This window comes from Piliocolobus tephrosceles, chromosome 1 (assembly GCF_002776525.5).
Source record: "Piliocolobus tephrosceles isolate RC106 chromosome 1, ASM277652v3, whole genome shotgun sequence".
Lineage (NCBI taxonomy): Eukaryota > Metazoa > Chordata > Mammalia > Primates > Cercopithecidae > Piliocolobus > Piliocolobus tephrosceles.
In genome coordinates, this window is record NC_045434.1 from 83,398,302 (window position 1) to 83,406,586 (window position 8,285).

General features: G+C 41.8%; 1 pseudogene; it reads left to right on the top strand.

The window, feature by feature from the left end:
* The first annotated feature begins 3,086 nt into the window (after positions 1 to 3,086).
* On the top strand, positions 3,087 to 3,906 carry LOC111537024 (annotated as a pseudogene).
* The last annotated feature ends 4,379 nt before the right edge of the window (positions 3,907 to 8,285 follow it).

The window sequence follows — 8,285 nt, forward strand, 5'->3', positions numbered from 1 at the left end:
TGCCAATGAAGTCATGGCAGAATGGGGACAGGAAAGGGGGAGTTCATCCTGAAACCCCATGCTTTCTACACGTGCTGCCTGATTCTAGTGGTTCTTAATCTTATTCTTATTTATTATTGTTTAAAGAGACGGGGGTCTCTAGGAGTTCCAGGTTATAGTGAGCTATGATCACACACTGCACTCCAGCCTGGATGACAGGTTGAGATCCTGTCTCTAAATAAATAAATTCATTAATTAAAAAAAAAAAGAAAGAAAAAAAGAGACAAGGTCTCACGTCTAACTCTGTTGCCAGGCTGGAGTGCAGTGGCATAATCATGGCTCATTGCAGCCTTGACCTCCCGGGCTCAAGCAGTCTTCCCGCCTCAGCTTCCTGAAGACCTGGGATTACAGGCATGTGCCACCATGCTTTGCTTGTTCTCAATTTTAAAGCCTAGAAGCATCATGAGGTGTACAAATGAAATTCACAGGCCTCACTCCCATAGATTCTGATTAAGAAGGTCTGGGGTGGGGTGCAGGGATCTGCCTTTTAACCGAAGGGGGCAGATGAAACCATACTTGGAGAAGCACTGTCTCAGTCCAGTAAAACTAACAGACGTCCATAAAGATCTCCAGTTGCTTTAAATTCACCAAGAGGCTTAGATTAATTAACAAGCATTTTTTGAGAGGCTATAATTATATCCCCAAATTATTAGGGCCTGCTTCATGGGTGAGTGCATTGCACAAGGCCCCACACTTGAGGTTTAATGCTCTGTGGTTGCTGTCCTTGAAATTCTCCATGATTTAATTTTTGAATCTGTGCTTTTTGAGACAGAGTCTCACTCTGTTGCCCAGGCTGGAGTGTAGTGGCGAGATCATGACTAGCAGCCTTGAATTCCTGGGCCCAAGAATCCTCCTGCCTTCCCTCCCGAGTAACTGGGACTATCAGCCTGCCTGGCTAATTTCTAAACTTTTTGTTGAGACATGGTCTTGCCATGTTGCTCAGGCTGGTCTCAATGATCCTCCTGCTTCAGCCTCCCAAAGTGCTGCGATTATACGCATGAGCCACGGTGACTGACTGGATCTGTGCTTTTGTAAGTGAAGTCTAATGGGACAGTGGAGCATGTGAGGGGTCTTGGCGCCTGGGCCTCACAGCCATTGCCTCTGGCCTGTGGGCTCTCATTCTCACTGTTCCCAGCCCATCCCAAGATCGCAGCCACCAGCCTTTTCAGCAGAAGTCTGGGCCCAGGCAGGAAGAGCCAGGGTCTGGCATGGGCACCCCATGGTGTCTTAGAGCGGGCCATGGTGGCAGCTGGCCAGCCTACCACCCCTGGTCCCAGGTACTGATGTGTTCTGGTGTGCAGGTCTACACATCCTAGCGGTCCTCCCTCTGCCAGATTGGGGCAATGGGTCAGCAGGAGAGGCATATGCCTGTCTGGACTTCCCCAGACCTGGCTTCCTGACCTCTAGGAGGCTACAACTGACATAAATGGAGAGGAAGGAAGCTGGCATTGATTGAACGCACACTCCCCTCTAAGACTCATTTGATTTTCGCTGATATATCCTAGTGCCTAGGGCACTGGCATGTGAGGAGTGCTCAAAAACACTCAGGGAGAAATGAATGTATGGAGAAACTCTTTGAGGTCAATTTATTTCTTCCATTTTACAGATTAGAAATTGAGGGTTAAGGAGGCTAAACAAGCTGCTGGAGGTCTAAAATCAGTAAATGACAGAAATAAGATTTAAATGCAGGTCGGAACTCCAAAGCCTTTGCCCTTTCTATGTCACAAGTCTAAAGTCATGGCTTAAGCACCAAACCCTGCTGGGCCGCCAGGGTTTGGCTATGATGCCAGTACTGACCCACCAAGTGTCCAATCGCCTGTGAGTTGGAGCTACTCCCAGGAATGGTTTCCTGGTTGTCCCTGGATGTCCAAGGAGGAGAGGGATTCTGAGCCCAGTATGAGATTTGTGATTTGGATTTTCACTGGTTCTGCTCTTCATGGACCATGTCTCAGTCCAAGGAAAAGAGAGGACTAAAGAGACATAGTCATGAAAATCCTCTAATTCAACTGACTCAATTAGGATTTTCCAATTGCTCAAAATGAAAATCTCAACCCAAAATGACTTAAAAATATTTAATCTTATTTCATGTAATGGAAAAGTCCAAGCCTGGGTAACAGAACTTGACCCCATCTCTACTTAAAAAAACAAAACAAAATTATCTGGGCATGGCAGCATGCGCCTGTAGTCCCAGCTACTCAGGAGGCTGAGAGGCAGGAGGATCCCTGGAGCCCAGGAGGTTGATGTTGCAGTGAACCATGATTGTGCCACCTTACTCCATGATTGTGCCTGGGTGACAGAACAAGACCCTATCTCAATAAAAAAAAAAAAAAAAAAAAAGAAAAGAAAAGAGGAAATTCCAGAGCTAATCAGACTCTAGGTGAGTTGATTCCAGGGCTCAGTACAAAAAAATCCTCATATTCTTGAAAAGTTGCCCTTTGTGAAAGGGCATGATAATACCATAATTTTAAAAAATTGTCTCCTGTTAATGGGCCTTGAGTTTGTTTTCAAATTTTTGCTAATCCAAATGATGTTGCACCAAAAAAACTTGTGCACACGTTATTTTGCATATATGTAAGTATTCCTGTAGGATAAACTCCTAAAAGTGTAATTGCTAAGTCAAAGGACGTACGTGGTTGTGATATTGACTGATTGGCAAATTGCCCTCTATAACTGCTGCACTAATTTATACCACCACGGGGAGTATTTAAGAGTGCCTTTTCCCCACAGCTTTGCTGACAGAGCATGTTATCAAATTTTTGGAATTTTGTCAATCTGATAGGTGAAGGTTATCTCAGTGTGGTTTTAAAATCATCCTTATTGGGCTATGATTTTAATACAATAGAATGGACTCATTTTTGTTCTACTGTTCAAAGAGTTTTTAATCAATCAAGGTATAGAACATTTCCGTCACCCCGAAAGATTAACTTGTGCCCCTGCCCAATCAACACCCTCCATGTCCTGTCCAAAGAAACCACTACTGTGATTTTTATCACTAAATTAGTTTTGCTTTTGGCTCTCTGAGCCCTTTTGGTTCTCTGAGCAGCACCATGGCAGTTGGCAAGAACAAGCACCTTAAGAAAGGTGGCAAACAAGGGGCCAGGAAGAAAGTGGTTGATCCATTTTCTAAGAAAGATTGGTATGATGTGAAAGCACCTGCTATGTTCACTATAAGAAATCTTGGAGAGATGCTAGTCACCAGGACTGAAGGAACCCAAATGTATCAGATGGCCTCAAGGGTCATGTGTTTGAAGTGAGTCTTGCTGATTTGCAGAATGATGATGTTGTATTTAGAAAATTCAAGCTGATTACTGAAGATGTTCAAGGCAAAAACTGCCTGACAAACTTCCATGGCATGGATCTGGCCCATGACAAAATGTGCTCCATGGTCAAAAAATGGCATGGATAAAATGATACAACCACTTTGGAAAGCAGATGGCTAGTTTTGAAGCTCACGTCGATGTCAAGACTACCGATGGTTACTTGCTTCGTCTGTTCTGAGTTGGTTTTACTAAGAAACACAACAATCAGATATGGAAGACCTCTTATGCTCAGCACCAACAGGTTCGCCAAATCCGGAAGAAGATGATGGAAATCATGACCTGAGAGGTGCAGACAAATGACCTCAAAGAAGTGGTCAATAAATTGATTCCAGACAGCACTGGAAAAGACAAAGAAAAGGCTTGCCAATCTATTTATCCTCTCCATGATGTCTTCATTAGCAAAGTAAAACTGCTGAAGAAGCCCAAGTTTGAATTGGGAAAACTCACGGAGTTTCATGGTGAAGGTAGCAGTTCTGGAAAAGCCACTGGGGATGAGACAGGTGCTAAAGTTAAACGAGCTGATGGATATGAACCACCCAGTCCTTGAATCTCTTTAAAGTTAGGACTTACAATAGTGGCAAATAAAAAAGTCTTATTTGTGAAAAAAAATTAGTCTTGCCTGTTTCAGAATTCACAGAAATGGAATCAGATAATGTGTACTCTTTTCTGACCAGCTTCTTTTGCTCAGCATGTTTTTGAGATTCACTCATTTTATTGCAGAGTAGTATTCCACTGAATATTCAAATATGCCACACCTTTTGGGTTTGTTTTTCATTCATATGTTGATGTTCATTTTTTTCATATAAACTTTATAATCAGCTTGTCTGGTTAAAAAAATGGTGTTGGTAATAGACTGCATCACCTTTATCAAGTAAATTATGGAGAACTGAAGTTTTTATTATGTTGAGTCTTCCTCTTCAAAAACATGGTATATTTATTCCCTTTGTGCCTTCCTTTGTGTTCCTCAGTGTGTTTTAAAGCTTTACCTAATTCTTGTTATAGTCATTACTAGTTGTTAGCAGGTGGCAGGTTTGGCTTTTCCCCCAGTTTTCCTTGCTTAAATTTAGAAAAAAAATTGAATATGTATACTTTCATTTTTTATTTATTTTATTTTATTTTTTGAGATGGAGTCTTGCTGTCTTTCAGGCTGGAATGCAGTGACATGATCTCAGCTCACTGCAACCTCTGCCTCCTGGATTCAGGTGACTCTCCTGCCTCAGCTTCCCGAGTAACTGGGACTACAGGAGCATACCACCGTGCCCAGATAATTTTTATATTTTTTAAAAAATACAGATTTGATGGATATATAATTTCCAGCTTGGGACTATTATGGATAAAGCAGTTATGAATAATCATGTACAAATATTTTTGTGTTTATATGCTTTCATGTGTCTTCAGTAATTTCCAAGAAGTGAAATTTCTGAGTAATATGATATAATATATGTTTAGCTTGATACAAAACTAGCCATCTGCTTTCCAAAGTGGTTGTATCATTTTATCCCCCCATCAGCAAAGTACAAAAGTTCAATAGTCACATATCCTTATCAATACTTGATATTGTTATTATTTTATATTTTGCTCATTGTAGAAGATATGTGGTAGTACCTAATCATAGATTTAATTTGCATTTCCCTGATAATAATGATGTTGAACATATTTTCAAGTACTTACTGGCTATTCCTAATCTTTTGTTTGTTTGTTTGTTTTCTTTATGAGACAAGGTCTCTCTTACAGACTGGAGTGCAGAGACTGGTGCAATCATAGCTCACTGCAGCCTCGAATTTCTAGGCTCAAATGATCCTCCCACCTCAGCCTCCTAAGTAGCTAGAACTACAGGTGGAAGCCACCATGCCTGGCTAATTTTAAAATTTTTCCTAGAGACAGAGTCTTGCTACATTGCCCAGACTGGTCTGGGACTCCTGGCCTCAAGTGATTCTCCCATCTTAACCTCCCAAAGTGCTGGGATGACAGACGTGAGCCACTGCACCCAGCTCTGTTCCTAATCTTCTGTGGAGTGTCCTTTCAAATCTCTTCCCCATTTTGTATCGAGTTATTTGTCTTTGTAATACTGGGTTATGGGAGTTCCTTATAGAACTCTCAGTGAAGTTTTAATTTGCCTTCTTTTGTGATGTATGAAGTTGAGCATCTTTTCACATGCTTAGGAGCTGTTTGTATTTTCCTTTCTGTGAACTGTCTATTCATATCCTTTGCCTCTATTTCTATTGAGTTGTTAGTCTTTGTCTTACTGATTTCTAGGAAGGCTTTAGACATTAGAAAGGTTAACCCTTTGTCTGAGATAGAAATTGCAATTATTTTCCCCAGTTGCTTGCTCACCTTTGACTTAGCTTACTGATGTTTTTTGCCATGCAGAGGTTTTAATTTTTATGTATTTGAACTTATCAATCTTCTGTGGCTCCTGAATTTTTGAGTCATAGTTCCAAGGGTCTTCCTTACTCCAAGATTCAAAGAAATTCTATCATGCTTTATTCTATCGTGTCTTCTCTTATGTCTTAGCCCAGATTACCTAGAGAACAGATTTTCTTTTTTTTTTTTTGACAGAGTCTTACTCTGTCACCTAGGCTGGAGTGCAGTGGTGTGATCTCAGCTCACTGCAACCTCCACCTCCTGGGTTCAAGCGATTCTCCTCCTCAGTCTCCCAAGTAGCTGGGATTACAGGCGCATGACACCACGCCAGGCTAGTTTTTGTATTTTTGGTAGAGATGAGATTTCACCTGTTGGCCAGGCTGGTCTCTTAACTCCTGAGCTCAGGTTATTCACCCATCTCAGCCTCCCAAAGTGCTGGGATTACACGCGTGAGCCACTATGCCCAGCCAGAGAACAGATCTTAAAGCAAAGCAATAGAGAGATGCAATTACAGTGAAGCAAGAGAGAGTAAAAGGGATAAAGAAGGGGAGGCAGGAAGGCACATGCAAGGCAGCTGGCCAGGCTTCACAAGAAATGGCAGGAGGCTTCCAAACAGTTCTTTGGCCACAGTGGTAGGAAAGGAGGGGGAATTATCCATTTCTTCCTTCTATCTCTTTTCTACCATTGGTCCGAGCTCGTCCTGTGGCTGCTACTGCTCTACCCTTCAGGTGTGGGTGTGTTTCCCAGTTCCATTTACTGACAAGTTCCTCTTCTCCATTGATTTGAAAGGTCTCTTTTATTATACACAAAATTTCTGTAATGGAGTGTCCATTTAAAATTTTCTTTTCTATTCCATTGGTCTTTTTCTTCAAGCTGTTTTATGCATGTATGTATGCATGCATGTATGCATTTATTTATTTATTGAAATGGTGTCTTGCTCTGTTGCCCAGGCTGGAGTGCAGTGGCATGATCTCGGCTCACTGCAACCTCCGCCTCCTGGATTCAAGTGATTCTCTTGCCTCAGCCTCCTGAGTAGCTGGGACTACAGGTTCCTGCCACCACGCCCGGCTAATTTTTGTATTTTGGGTAGAGACGGGGTTTCACTATGTTGGCCAGGCTGGTCTTGAACTCCTGACCTCAAGTGATCTGCCTGTCTTGGCCTCCCAAAGTGTTGGGATTACAGGCATGAGACACTGCGCCAGACTCCAAGCTGTTTTAATTATTGAAATTTTGGAATATGTTTTAGTATCTGGTAGGCCTCGTTCCTCATCTTCTTTATCAGTATTTTCCTAGGTATTCATGTTCATTTTTTCATAAACTTTATAATCAGTTTGTCTGGTTAAAAAAAATGGTGTTTTTAATAGACTGCATCACTTTAAAAAATTAAATTATGGAGAACTGAAGTTTTTATTATGTTGAGTCTTCCTCTTCAAAAACATGGTATATTTATTCCCTTTGTTCTAGCCTTCCTTTGTGTTCCTCAGTTGTTTTAAGGCTTTACCCGATTCTCGTTATAGTCATTCCTCACTGTTAGCAGGTGGTAGGATTGACTTTTTCCCCCAATTTTCTTTGCTTTGAATTTAGAAAAAAAATGGAATCTGTATACTTTTAAATTAAAACAATAAATAATTAATTTTTAAAAGGTAAAATAAAGGGGAAAAAGGATAGTTTTAGAAATTTTATGCAGCACTTTATGCAGCACTTTTCACAATAGCACTTTTCACTTTTCACAATAGCCTTTATGTGGGACTATTCACAATAGTAAAGACTTGGAACCAACACAAATGTCCATCAATGACAGACTGGATTAAGAAAACGTGGCACATACACACCATGGAACACTATGCAACCATGAAAAAGGATGAGTTCATGTCCTTCGTAGGGACATGGATGAAGCTGGAAACCATCATTCTGAGCAAACTATCACAAGGACAGAAAACCAAACACTGCATGTTCTCACTCATAGGTGGGAATTGAACAATGAGAACACTTGGACACAGGATGGGGAACATCACACGCTGGGACCTGTCGTGGGGTGGGGGAGGGGGGAGGGATAGCATTAGGAGATATACCTAATGTAAATGAGGAGTTAAGGGGTGCAGCACACCAACATGGCACATGGATACATATGTAACAAACCTGCACGTTGTGCACATTTAGCCTAGGACTTAAAGTATAATAAAAAAATTAAAAAATAAAAAATAAAAGACAAGAACATACTATGTACCTCATAAATAAGTACAATTATTATGTGTCAATTAAAAAATAAGATAAAGGCTGGGCGCGGTGGCTCAAGCCTGTAATCCCAGCACTTTGGGAGGCCGAGACGGGCGGATCACGAGGTCAGGAGATCGAGACCATCCTGGCTAACACGGTGAAACCCCGTCTCTACTAAAAAATACAAAAAACTAGCCGGGCGAGGTGGCAGGCGCCTGTAGTCCCAGCTACTCGGGAGGCTGAGGCAGGAGAATGGCGTAAACCTGGGAGGCGGAGCTTGCAGTGAGCTGAGATCCGGCCACTGCACTCCAGCCTGGGCGACAGAGCGAGATTCCGTCTCAAAAA